This window comes from Cryptomeria japonica, unplaced genomic scaffold (genome assembly GCF_030272615.1).
Source record: "Cryptomeria japonica unplaced genomic scaffold, Sugi_1.0 HiC_scaffold_15, whole genome shotgun sequence".
Lineage (NCBI taxonomy): Eukaryota > Viridiplantae > Streptophyta > Pinopsida > Cupressales > Cupressaceae > Cryptomeria > Cryptomeria japonica.
This window is the reverse complement of record NW_026728837.1, coordinates 2,397,501-2,415,837: the sequence shown is the minus strand read 5'-3', so window position 1 is coordinate 2,415,837 and position 18,337 is coordinate 2,397,501. Positions and strand designations below refer to the sequence as shown.

Here is an 18,337-nt window from a genome sequence, read left to right as displayed (position 1 = left end):
TTTTTAGTTTTTCGCCGGGCGTCGCAATGCTATTTGAATAAACCTTTTGCCCGTTTGCGTTCTCGTCGGGGCCGGGCCGGGCCGGGGTGCGCTGCCCGCACTACCGCGCGCGCGGGGGCGACACCGAGCGCGCACCCGAGGCGCCCCGAGCACACAGGCCACGGTGCAACCCGGGCGTTGTGCGCGCACCCCGGTGCGCCCGAGGTGCTGCGCGCGCACCCAGGTGAAATCGGTGTGCACCTCGGCCAGTGCGCGCTCGGTCGAGTCGCGCACGTTGGCCAAGGTGCACGGTGATGTTTCTTACTCTAAGGTTCCGCACCAGACGCCCGGGACAGGTGAGCGAAGCTGGGCGGGGCCGGGTGCGCGGCCGGGGCAGGTGCACGCAGCTGGAGAGAGCTTTGGAGCACACTTCGGAGCGCACCAATGATGCGCTCCATTCAAAAGTTTCCTGAAAAGGCAAAAAAAGTTGAGATTATAGAATTTCCCACTTGAGAGATTGTAAAAAAAAAAAATTTAAAATGAAGGAAACGCGGGTGCCAAGGTGTGCGCAGCCCAGCCAAGGTGTGCGCACCAAGGCGCCCACCCTGGCGAAGGTGCACGCAAGGTGCGCACCCGAGGCAAACCGGACAATTAACCCAACTTTCGACTTCGCGCGCACCTTGGAGCGCACTTCGGAGCGCTCCTTGGTGCGCACCAATCTTGGGCACCTCGGAGTGCACCATGGCGCCCACCAAGGTGCGCACCCGGGGCAAACCGAGCTCCGACTTCGTGCGCACCTTGGAGCGCACGAAAGGTGCGCACCATGGCGCCCACCAAGGTGCGCAGCCCAGCCAAGGCGTGCGCATCAAGGTGCGCACCCTGGCGAAGGTGCGCACCCGGGGCAAACCGAGCTCCGACTTCGTGCGCACCTTGGAGCGCACAAAAGGTGCGCAACCCAGCCAAGGTGTGCGCACCCCGGTCAAACCGAGCTCCGAATCGTGCGCACCAGAGGTGCACGCCATCGTGCGCACCTTGGAGCACACTTCGGAGCCCTCCTTGGTGCGCGCCGATGTTGCGCACCTCGGAGCGCACCCGGGGAAAACAATGCAATTAACCCGACTTTCGACTTCGTGGGCACCTCGGAGCGCTCTCGGGTTCGCACCTCGGAGCACACCGAGGTGCGCACCTTTGATGCGCTGCCTTCACCAATTTCCAGAAAAGGCAAGAAAACATTGAGAAGGTGTGCGCACCGAGGTGCCCACCCTGGCGAAGGTGCACGCGAGGTGCGCACCCGGGGCAAACCGGGCTCCGACTTCGTGCACGCCGCACCTTGGAGCACACTTCGGAGCGCTCCTTGGTGCGCACCAGGGCGCGCAACCCAGCCGAGGTGCCCACCCCGGCGAAGGTGCACGCGAGGTGCGCACCCGGGGCAAACCGGGCTCCGACTTCGTGCACGCCATGGTGCCCACCGCGGCGAAGGTGCACGCGAGGTGCGCACCCGGGGCAAACCGGGCTCCGACTTCGTGCACGCCGCACCTTGGAGCACACTTCGGAGCGCTCCTTGGTGCGCACCATGGTGCCCACCAGGGCGCGCAACCCCGCCGAAGGTGCACGCGAGGTGCGCACCCGGGGCAAACCGGGCTCCGACTTCGTGCACGCCGCACCTTGGAGCACACTTCGGAGCGCTCCTTGGTGCGCACCATGGTGCCCACCAGGGCGCGCAACCCCGCCGAAGGTGCACGCGAGGTGCGCACCCGGGGCAAACCGGGCTCCGACTTCGTGCACGCCATGGTGCGCACCGCGGCGAAGGTGCGCACCCGGGGCAAACCGGGCTCCGACTTCGTGCACGCCGCACCTTGGAGCACACTTCGGAGCGCTCCTTGGTGCGCACCAGGGCGCGCAACCCAGCCGAGGTGCCCACCCCGGCGAAGGTGCACGCGAGGTGCGTACCCGGGGCAAACCGGGCTCCGACTTCGTGCACGCCGCACCTTGGAGCACACTTCGGAGCGCTCCTTGGTGCGCACCATGGTGCCCACCAGGCCGCGCAACCCAGCCAAGGTGTGCGCACCAAGGTGCACGCGAGGTGCGCACCCGGGGCAAACCGGGGTCCGACTTCGTGCACGTCGCACCTTGGAGCACACATCGGGGCGCTCCCGGGTTCGCACCGGCGTTGCGCACCGTGGTGGGCACCTCGGAGCACACCAAGGTGGGCAGCGAGGTGCGCACCTTTGATGCGATGCCTTCACTAATTTCCATAAAAGGCAAAAAAAAAACGAGATTTTAAAATTTCCGTTTTGAAAGATAGTGAGAAAAAGGGAATGCTGGTGCCATCTTGAGCCCGCCCTGGTGCGCAGCCCAGCCAAGGTGTGCGCACCAAGGTGCCCACCCTGGCGAAGGTGCGCGCCCGGGCAATTAACCCAACTTCCAACTTCGCGCGCGCCAGGGTGGGAGCGCACCCAACAACCGGGCCTGGGAAGAGCCAATGCGAGAAACCCCACCAAACGCTCTGACAAAAAAAGAGGGGGCGCTCCAGTAACCCCGCTTCGGAGCGCACCCTGGGCAAACCCAGCCAAGGTGCCCACCCCGGCCAAGGTGCAGGCGAGGTGCGCACCCGGGGCAAACCGGGCTCCGACAACGTGCACGCCGCACCTTGGAGCACACTTCGTAGCGCTCCCGGGTGCGCACCTCAGAGCACACCAAGGTGGGCAGCGAGGTGCGCACCTTTGATGCGCTGCCTTCACTAATTTCCAGAAAAGGCAAAAAAAAAAGGAGATTTTAAAATTTCCGTTTTGAAAGATAGTGAAAAAAACGGAACGCGCGTGCCATCTTGAGCCCGCCCTGGTGCGCAGCCCAGGTAAGGTGCCCACCCTGGCAAAGGTGCGCACCCGGGCAATTAACCCTACTTCCGACTTCGTGCGCGCCAGGGTGGCAACCGGGCCTCGGAAGAGCCAATGCGAGAAACCCCACCAAACGCTCCGACAAAAAAAGAGGCGGCGCTCCAATAACCCCGCTTCGGAGCGCAGCCGGGGCAAACCCAGCCAAGGTGCCCACCCCGACGAAGGTGCACGCGAGGTGCGCACCCGGGGCAAACCGGGCTCCGACAACGTGCACGCAGCACCTTGGAGCACACTTCGAAGCACTCCCGGGTGCCCACCGGCGTTGCGCACCGTGGTGGGCAGCGAGGTGCGCACCTTTGATGCGCTGCCTTCACTAATTTCCAGAAAAAGGCAAAAAAAAATGAGATTTTAAAATTTCCGTTTTGAAAGATAGTGAAAAAAAAGGAACGCGGGTGCCATCTTGAGCCCGCCCTGGTGCGCAGCCCAGGCAAGGCATGCGCACCAAGGTGCCCACCCGAGGTGCACACCCGGGGCAAACCGGGCTCCGACTTCGTGCAGGCCGCACCTTGGAGCACACTTCGGAGCGCTCCTTGGTGCGCACCATGGTGCCCACCAGGGCGCGCAACCCAGCCAAGGTCTGCACACTAAGGTGCCCACCCCGGCGAAGGTGCACGCGAGGTGCGCACCCGGGGCAAACCGGGCTCCGACTTCGTGCACGCCATGGTGCCCACCGCGGCGAAGGTGCACGCGAGGTGCGCACCCGGGGCAAACCGGGCTCCGACTTCGTGCACGCCGCACCTTGGAGCACACTTCGGAGCGCTCCTTGGTGCGCACCATGGTGCCCACCAGGGCGCGCAACCCAGCCAAGGTGTGCGCACCAAGGTGCACGCGAGGTGCGCACCCGGGGCAAACCGGGGTCCGACTTCGTGCACGCCGCACCTTGGAGCACACATCGGAGCGCTCCCAGGTTCGCACCAGCGTTGCGCACCTTTGATGCGCTGCCTTCACTAATTTCCAGAAAAGGCAAAAAAAAACGATATTTTAAAATTTCCGTTCTGAAAGATAGTGAAAAAAACGGAACGCGGGTGCCATCTTGAGCCCTTCCTGGTGCGCAGCCCAGGCAAGTTGTGCGCACCAAGGTGCCCACCCTGGCGGAGGTGCGCGCCCGGGGCAAACCGGGCTCCGACTTCGTGCACTGCATGGTGCCCACCAAGGCGCGCAACCCAGCCAAGGTGCCCACCGCAGCGAAGGTGCACGCGAGGTGCACACCCGGGGCAAACCGGGCTCCGACTTCGTGCACGCCGCACCTTGGAGCACACTTCAGAGCGCTCCTTGGTGCGCACCAGGGCGCGCAACCCAGCCGAGGTGCCCACCCCGGCGAAGGTGCACGCGAGGTGCGCACCCGGGGCAAACCGGGCTCCGACTTCGTGCACGCCATGGTGCCCACCGCGGCGAAGGTGCGCACCCGGGGCAAACCGGGCTCCGACTTCGTGCACGCCGCACCTTGGAGCACACTTCGGAGCGCTCCTTGGTGCGCACCATGGTGCCCACCAGGCCGCGCAACCCAGCCAAGGTGTGCGCACCAAGGTGCACGCGAGGTGCGCACCCGGGGCAAACCGGGGTCCGACTTCGTGCACGCCGCACCTTGGAGCACACATCGGGGCGCTCCCGGGTTCGCACCGGCGTTGCGCACCGTGGTGGGCACCTCGGAGCACACCAAGGTGGGCAGCGAGGTGCGCACCTTTGATGCGATGCCTTCACTAATTTCCATAAAAGGCAAAAAAAAAACGAGATTTTAAAATTTCCGTTTTGAAAGATAGTGAGAAAAAGGGAATGCTGGTGCCATCTTGAGCCCGCCCTGGTGCGCAGCCCAGCCAAGGTTTGCGCACCAAGGTGCCCACCCTGGCGAAGGTGCGCGCCCGGGCAATTAACCCAACTTCCAACTTCGCGCGCGCCAGGGTGGGAGCGCACCCAACAACCGGGCCTGGGAAGAGCCAATGCGAGAAACCCCACCAAACTCTCTGACAAAAAAAGAGGGGGCGCTCCAGTAACCCCGCTTCGGAGCGCACCCTGGGCAAACCCAGCCAAGGTGCCCACCCCGGCCAAGGTGCAGGCGAGGTGCGCACCCGGGGCAAACCGGGCTCCGACAACGTGCACGCCGCACCTTGGAGCACACTTCGTAGCGCTCCCGGGTGCGCACCTCAGAGCACACCAAGGTGGGCAGCGAGGTGCGCACCTTTGATGCGCTGCCTTCACTAATTTCCAGAAAAGGCAAAAAAAAAAGGAGATTTTAAAATTTCCGTTTTGAAAGATAGTGAAAAAAACGGAACGCGCGTGCCATCTTGAGCCCGCCCTGGTGCGCAGCCCAGGTAAGGTGCCACCCTGGCAAAGGTGCGCACCCGGGCAATTAACCCTACTTCCGACTTCGTGCGCGCCAGGGTGGCAACCGGGCCTCGGAAGAGCCAATGCGAGAAACCCCACCAAACGCTCCGACAAAAAAAGAGGCGGCGCTCCAATAACCCCGCTTCGGAGCGCAGCCGGGGCAAACCAAGCCAAGGTGCCCACCCCGACGAAGGTGCACGCGAGGTGCGCACCCGGGGCAAACCGGGCTCCGACAACGTGCACGCAGCACCTTGGAGCACACTTCGAAGCACTCCCGGGTGCCCACCGGCGTTGCGCACCGTGGTGGGCAGCGAGGTGCGCACCTTTGATGCGCTGCCTTCACTAATTTCCAGAAAAAGGCAAAAAAAAATGAGATTTTAAAATTTCCGTTTTGAAAGATAGTGAAAAAAAAGGAACGCGGGTGCCATCTTGAGCCCGCCCTGGTGCGCAGCCCAGGCAAGGCATGCGCACCAAGGTGCCCACCCGAGGTGCACACCCGGGGCAAACCGGGCTCCGACTTCGTGCAGGCCGCACCTTGGAGCACACTTCGGAGCGCTCCTTGGTGCGCACCATGGTGCCCACCAGGGCGCACCCGAGGCAAACCGGGCTCCGACTTCGTGCACGCCGCACCTTGGAGCACACATCGGAGCGCTCCCAGGTTCGCACCAGCGTTGCGCACCTTTGATGCGCTGCCTTCACTAATTTCCAGAAAAGGCAAAAAAAAACGATATTTTAAAATTTCCGTTCTGAAAGATAGTGAAAAAAACGGAACGCGGGTGCCATCTTGAGCCCTTCCTGATGCGCAGCCCAGGCAAGTTGTGCGCACCAAGGTGCCCACCCTGGCGGAGGTGCGCGCCCGGGGCAAACCGGGCTCCGACTTCGTGCACTGCATGGTGCCCACCAAGGCGCGCAACCCAGCCAAGGTGCCCACCGCAGCGAAGGTGCACGCGAGGTGCGCACCCGAGGTGCACACCCGGGGCAAACCGGGCTCCGACTTCGTGCACGCCGCACCTTGGAGCACACTTCAGAGCGCTCCTTGGTACGCACCAGGGCGCGCAACCCAGCCAAGGTGCTCACCCCGGCGAAGGTGCACGCGAGGTGCGCACCCGGGGCAAACCGGGCTCGGACTTCGTGCACGCCGCACCTTGGAGCACACATCGGAGCGCTCCCGGGTTCGCACCAGCATTGCGCACCTTTGATGCGCTGCCTTCACTAATTTCCAGAAAAGGCAAAAAAAAGAAAAAAATGAGATTTTAAAATTTCCGTTTTGAAAGATAGTGAAAAAAACGGAACGCGGGTGCCATCTTGAGCCCGCCCTGGTGTGCAGCCCAGGCAAGTTGTGCGCACCAAGGCACCCACCCTGGCCAAGGTGGGTCACGGGGTGGGTCCTAGGGTGGGTAACGGGGTGGGTACTAAGGTGCGTGCCAAGGTGGGTCATAGGGTGGGTGCCAAGGTGGGCACCAGGGTGGGTGTGCACCAACCCTAGCCAGGGTAGGTCACGGGGTGGTTGTCGGGGTGGGCGTCAAGGAGCCAAGGTGGGTGGCAAGTAGCCAAGTTGCGTGCCAAGGTGGGTGTCGGGGTGGGTGCCAAGGATCCAAGGTGGGTGCCAAGGAACCAAGGTGGGTGTCTGGGTGGGTGCCGAGGTGGGAGCCAGGGTGGGTCCCAAGGTGAGTGCAAAGGTGGGTGCCAGGGTCAAGGTGAGTGCCAATGTGGGTTCCAAGGTGCCAGGGTCAGGGTGAGTGCCAATGTGGGTTCAAAGGTGCTAAGTTGGGTGCGAGGTTGGGTGCGAGGGTGGGTGGGTGCCAAGGTGTGCTAGGTGGAAGCCCGGGTGGGTCGGCATCCCATGGGTGTCGAGTTGGGTGCCTGATGGGTGCTTCTTGTCAAGTTTTAGTCGTCGGGACTCATTTCGAGCCTTAGAGGTCGTTTCTTGTCCGGTTGCCCTGTCTTCGACCTGGGAACCCAATTTTGGTCCTCGGGTCCCATTTTTTTTTGTCTCGCATCCCACTTTTGGCCTGTGGCCTTTTCGGGGTCGATTCTCGTTTTGGGCATCAGAGCATGTTTCTTCTCCTAAAACCCAATATTTGTTTATTAAGTCTCGGAACACATTTTTGTTCTCGTGGACCCATCATGGGTCTTGGAACGCATTTGTGGTCCTTGGGTCCCATTTTGCATCCCGAAACTTGTGTTTTGGTGCTTGATCCCTATTTTGGGTGCCCACCTTGCACCAAGTGCGCACCCGGGGCAAACCGAGCGCCTTGGTGCACCGGGGCAAGATCGAGCGTGCACCCGAGGCGCCCCGAACATGCACCAAGGTGCACTCGGCCCACATGTGAGCGCAGGTCGTTGCGCCCGAGGTGGTGTGTGGGCACCGCGTTGCAGACGGGACACTGCACGCACACGACGCCCCCTCCAGGTGCACGCACGTAGGCCGGGCCGGGTGCACACCCGACGCCCTAGCAAGGTGCGCGCACCCGGGCAGGGCTCACACTTGGCGAACGGGGCGCACTTCGCGAGGGAGGGTGTGCACCTCGACGGGGGTGGGTGGCCGGGGTGGATTCGCACGTGGGTCGCGGTTTGCTAAGTACACACTGCGACAAGCTCATAACGGGTGCGATCATACCAGCGTTAGTGCACCGGATCCCATCAGAACTCCGCAGTTAAGCGCGCTTGGGCCGGAGTAGTACTGGGATGGGTGACCTCCCGGGAAGTCCCGGTGTTGCACCCTTTTTTAGTTTTTCGCCGGGCGTCGCAATGCTATTTGAATAAACCTTTTGCCCGTTTGCGTTCTCGTCGGGGCCGGGCCGGGCCGGGGTGCGCTGCCCGCACTACCGCGCGCGCGGGGGCGACACCGAGCGCGCACCCGAGGCGCCCCGAGCACACAGGCCACGGTGCAACCCGGGCGTTGTGCGCGCACCCCGGTGCGCCCGAGGTGCTGCGCGCGCACCCAGGTGAAATCGGTGTGCACCTCGGCCAGTGCGCGCTCGGTCGAGTCGCGCACGTTGGCCAAGGTGCACGGTGATGTTTCTTACTCTAAGGTTCCGCACCAGACGCCCGGGACAGGTGAGCGAAGCTGGGCGGGGCCGGGTGCGCGGCCGGGGCAGGTGCACGCAGCTGGAGAGAGCTTTGGAGCACACTTCGGAGCGCACCAATGATGCGCTCCATTCAAAAGTTTCCTGAAAAGGCAAAAAAAGTTGAGATTATAGAATTTCCCACTTGAGAGATTGTAAAAAAAAAAAATTTAAAATGAAGGAAACGCGGGTGCCAAGGTGTGCGCAGCCCAGCCAAGGTGTGCGCACCAAGGCGCCCACCCTGGCGAAGGTGCACGCAAGGTGCGCACCCGAGGCAAACCGGACAATTAACCCAACTTTCGACTTCGCGCGCACCTTGGAGCGCACTTCGGAGCGCTCCTTGGTGCGCACCAATCTTGGGCACCTCGGAGTGCACCATGGCGCCCACCAAGGTGCGCACCCGGGGCAAACCGAGCTCCGACTTCGTGCGCACCTTGGAGCGCACGAAAGGTGCGCACCATGGCGCCCACCAAGGTGCGCAGCCCAGCCAAGGCGTGCGCATCAAGGTGCGCACCCTGGCGAAGGTGCGCACCCGGGGCAAACCGAGCTCCGACTTCGTGCGCACCTTGGAGCGCACAAAAGGTGCGCAACCCAGCCAAGGTGTGCGCACCCCGGTCAAACCGAGCTCCGAATCGTGCGCACCAGAGGTGCACGCCATCGTGCGCACCTTGGAGCACACTTCGGAGCCCTCCTTGGTGCGCGCCGATGTTGCGCACCTCGGAGCGCACCCGGGGAAAACAATGCAATTAACCCGACTTTCGACTTCGTGGGCACCTCGGAGCGCTCTCGGGTTCGCACCTCGGAGCACACCGAGGTGCGCACCTTTGATGCGCTGCCTTCACCAATTTCCAGAAAAGGCAAGAAAACATTGAGAAGGTGTGCGCACCGAGGTGCCCACCCTGGCGAAGGTGCACGCGAGGTGCGCACCCGGGGCAAACCGGGCTCCGACTTCGTGCACGCCGCACCTTGGAGCACACTTCGGAGCGCTCCTTGGTGCGCACCAGGGCGCGCAACCCAGCCGAGGTGCCCACCCCGGCGAAGGTGCACGCGAGGTGCGCACCCGGGGCAAACCGGGCTCCGACTTCGTGCACGCCATGGTGCCCACCGCGGCGAAGGTGCACGCGAGGTGCGCACCCGGGGCAAACCGGGCTCCGACTTCGTGCACGCCGCACCTTGGAGCACACTTCGGAGCGCTCCTTGGTGCGCACCATGGTGCCCACCAGGGCGCGCAACCCCGCCGAAGGTGCACGCGAGGTGCGCACCCGGGGCAAACCGGGCTCCGACTTCGTGCACGCCGCACCTTGGAGCACACTTCGGAGCGCTCCTTGGTGCGCACCATGGTGCCCACCAGGGCGCGCAACCCCGCCGAAGGTGCACGCGAGGTGCGCACCCGGGGCAAACCGGGCTCCGACTTCGTGCACGCCATGGTGCGCACCGCGGCGAAGGTGCGCACCCGGGGCAAACCGGGCTCCGACTTCGTGCACGCCGCACCTTGGAGCACACTTCGGAGCGCTCCTTGGTGCGCACCAGGGCGCGCAACCCAGCCGAGGTGCCCACCCCGGCGAAGGTGCACGCGAGGTGCGTACCCGGGGCAAACCGGGCTCCGACTTCGTGCACGCCGCACCTTGGAGCACACTTCGGAGCGCTCCTTGGTGCGCACCATGGTGCCCACCAGGCCGCGCAACCCAGCCAAGGTGTGCGCACCAAGGTGCACGCGAGGTGCGCACCCGGGGCAAACCGGGGTCCGACTTCGTGCACGTCGCACCTTGGAGCACACATCGGGGCGCTCCCGGGTTCGCACCGGCGTTGCGCACCGTGGTGGGCACCTCGGAGCACACCAAGGTGGGCAGCGAGGTGCGCACCTTTGATGCGATGCCTTCACTAATTTCCATAAAAGGCAAAAAAAAAACGAGATTTTAAAATTTCCGTTTTGAAAGATAGTGAGAAAAAGGGAATGCTGGTGCCATCTTGAGCCCGCCCTGGTGCGCAGCCCAGCCAAGGTGTGCGCACCAAGGTGCCCACCCTGGCGAAGGTGCGCGCCCGGGCAATTAACCCAACTTCCAACTTCGCGCGCGCCAGGGTGGGAGCGCACCCAACAACCGGGCCTGGGAAGAGCCAATGCGAGAAACCCCACCAAACGCTCTGACAAAAAAAGAGGGGGCGCTCCAGTAACCCCGCTTCGGAGCGCACCCTGGGCAAACCCAGCCAAGGTGCCCACCCCGGCCAAGGTGCAGGCGAGGTGCGCACCCGGGGCAAACCGGGCTCCGACAACGTGCACGCCGCACCTTGGAGCACACTTCGTAGCGCTCCCGGGTGCGCACCTCAGAGCACACCAAGGTGGGCAGCGAGGTGCGCACCTTTGATGCGCTGCCTTCACTAATTTCCAGAAAAGGCAAAAAAAAAAGGAGATTTTAAAATTTCCGTTTTGAAAGATAGTGAAAAAAACGGAACGCGCGTGCCATCTTGAGCCCGCCCTGGTGCGCAGCCCAGGTAAGGTGCCCACCCTGGCAAAGGTGCGCACCCGGGCAATTAACCCTACTTCCGACTTCGTGCGCGCCAGGGTGGCAACCGGGCCTCGGAAGAGCCAATGCGAGAAACCCCACCAAACGCTCCGACAAAAAAAGAGGCGGCGCTCCAATAACCCCGCTTCGGAGCGCAGCCGGGGCAAACCCAGCCAAGGTGCCCACCCCGACGAAGGTGCACGCGAGGTGCGCACCCGGGGCAAACCGGGCTCCGACAACGTGCACGCAGCACCTTGGAGCACACTTCGAAGCACTCCCGGGTGCCCACCGGCGTTGCGCACCGTGGTGGGCAGCGAGGTGCGCACCTTTGATGCGCTGCCTTCACTAATTTCCAGAAAAAGGCAAAAAAAAATGAGATTTTAAAATTTCCGTTTTGAAAGATAGTGAAAAAAAAGGAACGCGGGTGCCATCTTGAGCCCGCCCTGGTGCGCAGCCCAGGCAAGGCATGCGCACCAAGGTGCCCACCCGAGGTGCACACCCGGGGCAAACCGGGCTCCGACTTCGTGCAGGCCGCACCTTGGAGCACACTTCGGAGCGCTCCTTGGTGCGCACCATGGTGCCCACCAGGGCGCGCAACCCAGCCAAGGTCTGCACACCAAGGTGCCCACCCCGGCGAAGGTGCACGCGAGGTGCGCACCCGGGGCAAACCGGGCTCCGACTTCGTGCACGCCATGGTGCCCACCGCGGCGAAGGTGCACGCGAGGTGCGCACCCGGGGCAAACCGGGCTCCGACTTCGTGCACGCCGCACCTTGGAGCACACTTCGGAGCGCTCCTTGGTGCGCACCATGGTGCCCACCAGGGCGCGCAACCCAGCCAAGGTGTGCGCACCAAGGTGCACGCGAGGTGCGCACCCGGGGCAAACCGGGGTCCGACTTCGTGCACGCCGCACCTTGGAGCACACATCGGAGCGCTCCCAGGTTCGCACCAGCGTTGCGCACCTTTGATGCGCTGCCTTCACTAATTTCCAGAAAAGGCAAAAAAAAACGATATTTTAAAATTTCCGTTCTGAAAGATAGTGAAAAAAACGGAACGCGGGTGCCATCTTGAGCCCTTCCTGGTGCGCAGCCCAGGCAAGTTGTGCGCACCAAGGTGCCCACCCTGGCGGAGGTGCGCGCCCGGGGCAAACCGGGCTCCGACTTCGTGCACTGCATGGTGCCCACCAAGGCGCGCAACCCAGCCAAGGTGCCCACCGCAGCGAAGGTGCACGCGAGGTGCACACCCGGGGCAAACCGGGCTCCGACTTCGTGCACGCCGCACCTTGGAGCACACTTCAGAGCGCTCCTTGGTGCGCACCAGGGCGCGCAACCCAGCCGAGGTGCCCACCCCGGCGAAGGTGCACGCGAGGTGCGCACCCGGGGCAAACCGGGCTCCGACTTCGTGCACGCCATGGTGCCCACCGCGGCGAAGGTGCGCACCCGGGGCAAACCGGGCTCCGACTTCGTGCACGCCGCACCTTGGAGCACACTTCGGAGCGCTCCTTGGTGCGCACCATGGTGCCCACCAGGCCGCGCAACCCAGCCAAGGTGTGCGCACCAAGGTGCACGCGAGGTGCGCACCCGGGGCAAACCGGGGTCCGACTTCGTGCACGCCGCACCTTGGAGCACACATCGGGGCGCTCCCGGGTTCGCACCGGCGTTGCGCACCGTGGTGGGCACCTCGGAGCACACCAAGGTGGGCAGCGAGGTGCGCACCTTTGATGCGATGCCTTCACTAATTTCCATAAAAGGCAAAAAAAAAACGAGATTTTAAAATTTCCGTTTTGAAAGATAGTGAGAAAAAGGGAATGCTGGTGCCATCTTGAGCCCGCCCTGGTGCGCAGCCCAGCCAAGGTTTGCGCACCAAGGTGCCCACCCTGGCGAAGGTGCGCGCCCGGGCAATTAACCCAACTTCCAACTTCGCGCGCGCCAGGGTGGGAGCGCACCCAACAACCGGGCCTGGGAAGAGCCAATGCGAGAAACCCCACCAAACTCTCTGACAAAAAAAGAGGGGGCGCTCCAGTAACCCCGCTTCGGAGCGCACCCTGGGCAAACCCAGCCAAGGTGCCCACCCCGGCCAAGGTGCAGGCGAGGTGCGCACCCGGGGCAAACCGGGCTCCGACAACGTGCACGCCGCACCTTGGAGCACACTTCGTAGCGCTCCCGGGTGCGCACCTCAGAGCACACCAAGGTGGGCAGCGAGGTGCGCACCTTTGATGCGCTGCCTTCACTAATTTCCAGAAAAGGCAAAAAAAAAAGGAGATTTTAAAATTTCCGTTTTGAAAGATAGTGAAAAAAACGGAACGCGCGTGCCATCTTGAGCCCGCCCTGGTGCGCAGCCCAGGTAAGGTGCCACCCTGGCAAAGGTGCGCACCCGGGCAATTAACCCTACTTCCGACTTCGTGCGCGCCAGGGTGGCAACCGGGCCTCGGAAGAGCCAATGCGAGAAACCCCACCAAACGCTCCGACAAAAAAAGAGGCGGCGCTCCAATAACCCCGCTTCGGAGCGCAGCCGGGGCAAACCAAGCCAAGGTGCCCACCCCGACGAAGGTGCACGCGAGGTGCGCACCCGGGGCAAACCGGGCTCCGACAACGTGCACGCAGCACCTTGGAGCACACTTCGAAGCACTCCCGGGTGCCCACCGGCGTTGCGCACCGTGGTGGGCAGCGAGGTGCGCACCTTTGATGCGCTGCCTTCACTAATTTCCAGAAAAAGGCAAAAAAAAATGAGATTTTAAAATTTCCGTTTTGAAAGATAGTGAAAAAAAAGGAACGCGGGTGCCATCTTGAGCCCGCCCTGGTGCGCAGCCCAGGCAAGGCATGCGCACCAAGGTGCCCACCCGAGGTGCACACCCGGGGCAAACCGGGCTCCGACTTCGTGCAGGCCGCACCTTGGAGCACACTTCGGAGCGCTCCTTGGTGCGCACCATGGTGCCCACCAGGGCGCACCCGAGGCAAACCGGGCTCCGACTTCGTGCACGCCGCACCTTGGAGCACACATCGGAGCGCTCCCAGGTTCGCACCAGCGTTGCGCACCTTTGATGCGCTGCCTTCACTAATTTCCAGAAAAGGCAAAAAAAAACGATATTTTAAAATTTCCGTTCTGAAAGATAGTGAAAAAAACGGAACGCGGGTGCCATCTTGAGCCCTTCCTGATGCGCAGCCCAGGCAAGTTGTGCGCACCAAGGTGCCCACCCTGGCGGAGGTGCGCGCCCGGGGCAAACCGGGCTCCGACTTCGTGCACTGCATGGTGCCCACCAAGGCGCGCAACCCAGCCAAGGTGCCCACCGCAGCGAAGGTGCACGCGAGGTGCGCACCCGAGGTGCACACCCGGGGCAAACCGGGCTCCGACTTCGTGCACGCCGCACCTTGGAGCACACTTCAGAGCGCTCCTTGGTACGCACCAGGGCGCGCAACCCAGCCAAGGTGCTCACCCCGGCGAAGGTGCACGCGAGGTGCGCACCCGGGGCAAACCGGGCTCGGACTTCGTGCACGCCGCACCTTGGAGCACACATCGGAGCGCTCCCGGGTTCGCACCAGCATTGCGCACCTTTGATGCGCTGCCTTCACTAATTTCCAGAAAAGGCAAAAAAAAGAAAAAAATGAGATTTTAAAATTTCCGTTTTGAAAGATAGTGAAAAAAACGGAACGCGGGTGCCATCTTGAGCCCGCCCTGGTGTGCAGCCCAGGCAAGTTGTGCGCACCAAGGCACCCACCCTGGCCAAGGTGGGTCACGGGGTGGGTCCTAGGGTGGGTAACGGGGTGGGTACTAAGGTGCGTGCCAAGGTGGGTCATAGGGTGGGTGTGCACCAACCCTAGCCAGGGTAGGTCACGGGGTGGTTGTCGGGGTGGGCGTCAAGGAGCCAAGGTGGGTGGCAAGTAGCCAAGTTGCGTGCCAAGGTGGGTGTCGGGGTGGGTGCCAAGGATCCAAGGTGGGTGCCAAGGAACCAAGGTGGGTGTCTGGGTGGGTGCCGAGGTGGGAGCCAGGGTGGGTCCCAAGGTGAGTGCAAAGGTGGGTGCCAGGGTCAAGGTGAGTGCCAATGTGGGTTCCAAGGTGCCAGGGTCAGGGTGAGTGCCAATGTGGGTTCAAAGGTGCTAAGTTGGGTGCGAGGTTGGGTGCGAGGGTGGGTGGGTGCCAAGGTGTGCTAGGTGGAAGCCCGGGTGGGTCGGCATCCCATGGGTGTCGAGTTGGGTGCCTGATGGGTGCTTCTTGTCAAGTTTTAGTCGTCGGGACTCATTTCGAGCCTTAGAGGTCGTTTCTTGTCCGGTTGCCCTGTCTTCGACCTGGGAACCCAATTTTGGTCCTCGGGTCCCATTTTTTTTTGTCTCGCATCCCACTTTTGGCCTGTGGCCTTTTCGGGGTCGATTCTCGTTTTGGGCATCAGAGCATGTTTCTTCTCCTAAAACCCAATATTTGTTTATTAAGTCTCGGAACACATTTTTGTTCTCGTGGACCCATCATGGGTCTTGGAACGCATTTGTGGTCCTTGGGTCCCATTTTGCATCCCGAAACTTGTGTTTTGGTGCTTGATCCCTATTTTGGGTGCCCACCTTGCACCAAGTGCGCACCCGGGGCAAACCGAGCGCCTTGGTGCACCGGGGCAAGATCGAGCGTGCACCCGAGGCGCCCCGAACATGCACCAAGGTGCACTCGGCCCACATGTGAGCGCAGGTCGTTGCGCCCGAGGTGGTGTGTGGGCACCGCGTTGCAGACGGGACACTGCACGCACACGACGCCCCCTCCAGGTGCACGCACGTAGGCCGGGCCGGGTGCACACCCGACGCCCTAGCAAGGTGCGCGCACCCGGGCAGGGCTCACACTTGGCGAACGGGGCGCACTTCGCGAGGGAGGGTGTGCACCTCGACGGGGGTGGGTGGCCGGGGTGGATTCGCACGTGGGTCGCGGTTTGCTAAGTACACACTGCGACAAGCTCATAACGGGTGCGATCATACCAGCGTTAGTGCACCGGATCCCATCAGAACTCCGCAGTTAAGCGCGCTTGGGCCGGAGTAGTACTGGGATGGGTGACCTCCCGGGAAGTCCCGGTGTTGCACCCTTTTTTAGTTTTTCGCCGGGCGTCGCAATGCTATTTGAATAAACCTTTTGCCCGTTTGCGTTCTCGTCGGGGCCGGGCCGGGCCGGGGTGCGCTGCCCGCACTACCGCGCGCGCGGGGGCGACACCGAGCGCGCACCCGAGGCGCCCCGAGCACACAGGCCACGGTGCAACCCGGGCGTTGTGCGCGCACCCCGGTGCGCCCGAGGTGCTGCGCGCGCACCCAGGTGAAATCGGTGTGCACCTCGGCCAGTGCGCGCTCGGTCGAGTCGCGCACGTTGGCCAAGGTGCACGGTGATGTTTCTTACTCTAAGGTTCCGCACCAGACGCCCGGGACAGGTGAGCGAAGCTGGGCGGGGCCGGGTGCGCGGCCGGGGCAGGTGCACGCAGCTGGAGAGAGCTTTGGAGCACACTTCGGAGCGCACCAATGATGCGCTCCATTCAAAAGTTTCCTGAAAAGGCAAAAAAAGTTGAGATTATAGAATTTCCCACTTGAGAGATTGTAAAAAAAAAAAATTTAAAATGAAGGAAACGCGGGTGCCAAGGTGTGCGCAGCCCAGCCAAGGTGTGCGCACCAAGGCGCCCACCCTGGCGAAGGTGCACGCAAGGTGCGCACCCGAGGCAAACCGGACAATTAACCCAACTTTCGACTTCGCGCGCACCTTGGAGCGCACTTCGGAGCGCTCCTTGGTGCGCACCAATCTTGGGCACCTCGGAGTGCACCATGGCGCCCACCAAGGTGCGCACCCGGGGCAAACCGAGCTCCGACTTCGTGCGCACCTTGGAGCGCACGAAAGGTGCGCACCATGGCGCCCACCAAGGTGCGCAGCCCAGCCAAGGCGTGCGCATCAAGGTGCGCACCCTGGCGAAGGTGCGCACCCGGGGCAAACCGAGCTCCGACTTCGTGCGCACCTTGGAGCGCACAAAAGGTGCGCAACCCAGCCAAGGTGTGCGCACCCCGGTCAAACCGAGCTCCGAATCGTGCGCACCAGAGGTGCACGCCATCGTGCGCACCTTGGAGCACACTTCGGAGCCCTCCTTGGTGCGCGCCGATGTTGCGCACCTCGGAGCGCACCCGGGGAAAACAATGCAATTAACCCGACTTTCGACTTCGTGGGCACCTCGGAGCGCTCTCGGGTTCGCACCTCGGAGCACACCGAGGTGCGCACCTTTGATGCGCTGCCTTCACCAATTTCCAGAAAAGGCAAGAAAACATTGAGAAGGTGTGCGCACCGAGGTGCCCAACCTGGCGAAGGTGCACGCGAGGTGCGCACCCGGGGCAAACCGGGCTCCGACTTCGTGCACGCCGCACCTTGGAGCACACTTCGGAGCGCTCCTTGGTGCGCACCAGGGCGCGCAACCCCGCCGAAGGTGCACGCGAGGTGCGCACCCGGGGCAAACCGGGCTCCGACTTCGTGCACGCCATGGTGCGCACCGCGGCGAAGGTGCGCACCCGGGGCAAACCGGGCTCCGACTTCGTGCACGCCGCACCTTGGAGCACACTTCGGAGCGCTCCTTGGTGCGCACCAGGGCGCGCAACCCAGCCGAGGTGCCCACCCCGGCGAAGGTGCACGCGAGGTGCGTACCCGGGGCAAACCGGGCTCCGACTTCGTGCACGCCGCACCTTGGAGCACACTTCGGAGCGCTCCTTGGTGCGCACCATGGTGCCCACCAGGCCGCGCAACCCAGCCAAGGTGTGCGCACCAAGGTGCACGCGAGGTGCGCACCCGGGGCAAACCGGGGTCCGACTTCGTGCACGCCGCACCTTGGAGCACACATCGGGGCGCTCCCGGGTTCGCACCGGCGTTGCGCACCGTGGTGGGCACCTCGGAGCACACCAAGGTGGGCAGCGAGGTGCGCACCTTTGATGCGATGCCTTCACTAATTTCCATAAAAGGCAAAAAAAAAACGAGATTTTAAAATTTCCGTTTTGAAAGATAGTGAGAAAAAGGGAATGCTGGTGCCATCTTGAGCCCGCCCTGGTGCGCAGCCCAGCCAAGGTGTGCGCACCAAGGTGCCCACCCTGGCGAAGGTGCGCGCCCGGGCAATTAACCCAACTTCCAACTTCGCGCGCGCCAGGGTGGGAGCGCACCCAACAACCGGGCCTGGGAAGAGCCAATGCGAGAAACCCCACCAAACGCTCTGACAAAAAAAGAGGGGGCGCTCCAGTAACCCCGCTTCGGAGCGCACCCTGGGCAAACCCAGCCAAGGTGCCCACCCCGGCCAAGGTGCAGGCGAGGTGCGCACCCGGGGCAAACCGGGCTCCGACAACGTGCACGCCGCACCTTGGAGCACACTTCGTAGCGCTCCCGGGTGCGCACCTCAGAGCACACCAAGGTGGGCAGCGAGGTGCGCACCTTTGATGCGCTGCCTTCACTAATTTCCAGAAAAGGCAAAAAAAAAAGGAGATTTTAAAATTTCCGTTTTGAAAGATAGTGAAAAAAACGGAACGCGCGTGCCATCTTGAGCCCGCCCTGGTGCGCAGCCCAGGTAAGGTGCCCACCCTGGCAAAGGTGCGC

General features: G+C 62.9%; 2 non-coding genes across 2 annotated transcripts; both read left to right on the top strand.

Moving 5' to 3' along the window:
• Positions 1 to 7,804: 7,804 nt before the first annotated feature.
• On the top strand, positions 7,805 to 7,923 carry LOC131860532 (5S ribosomal RNA). The gene has a single exon (XR_009359626.1). It is a non-coding gene; the product is annotated as a 5S ribosomal RNA (ribosomal RNA).
• Positions 7,924 to 15,703: 7,780 nt separating this feature from the next.
• LOC131860531 (5S ribosomal RNA) lies at positions 15,704 to 15,822 on the top strand. The gene has a single exon (XR_009359625.1). It is a non-coding gene; the product is annotated as a 5S ribosomal RNA (ribosomal RNA).
• The last annotated feature ends 2,515 nt before the right edge of the window (positions 15,823 to 18,337 follow it).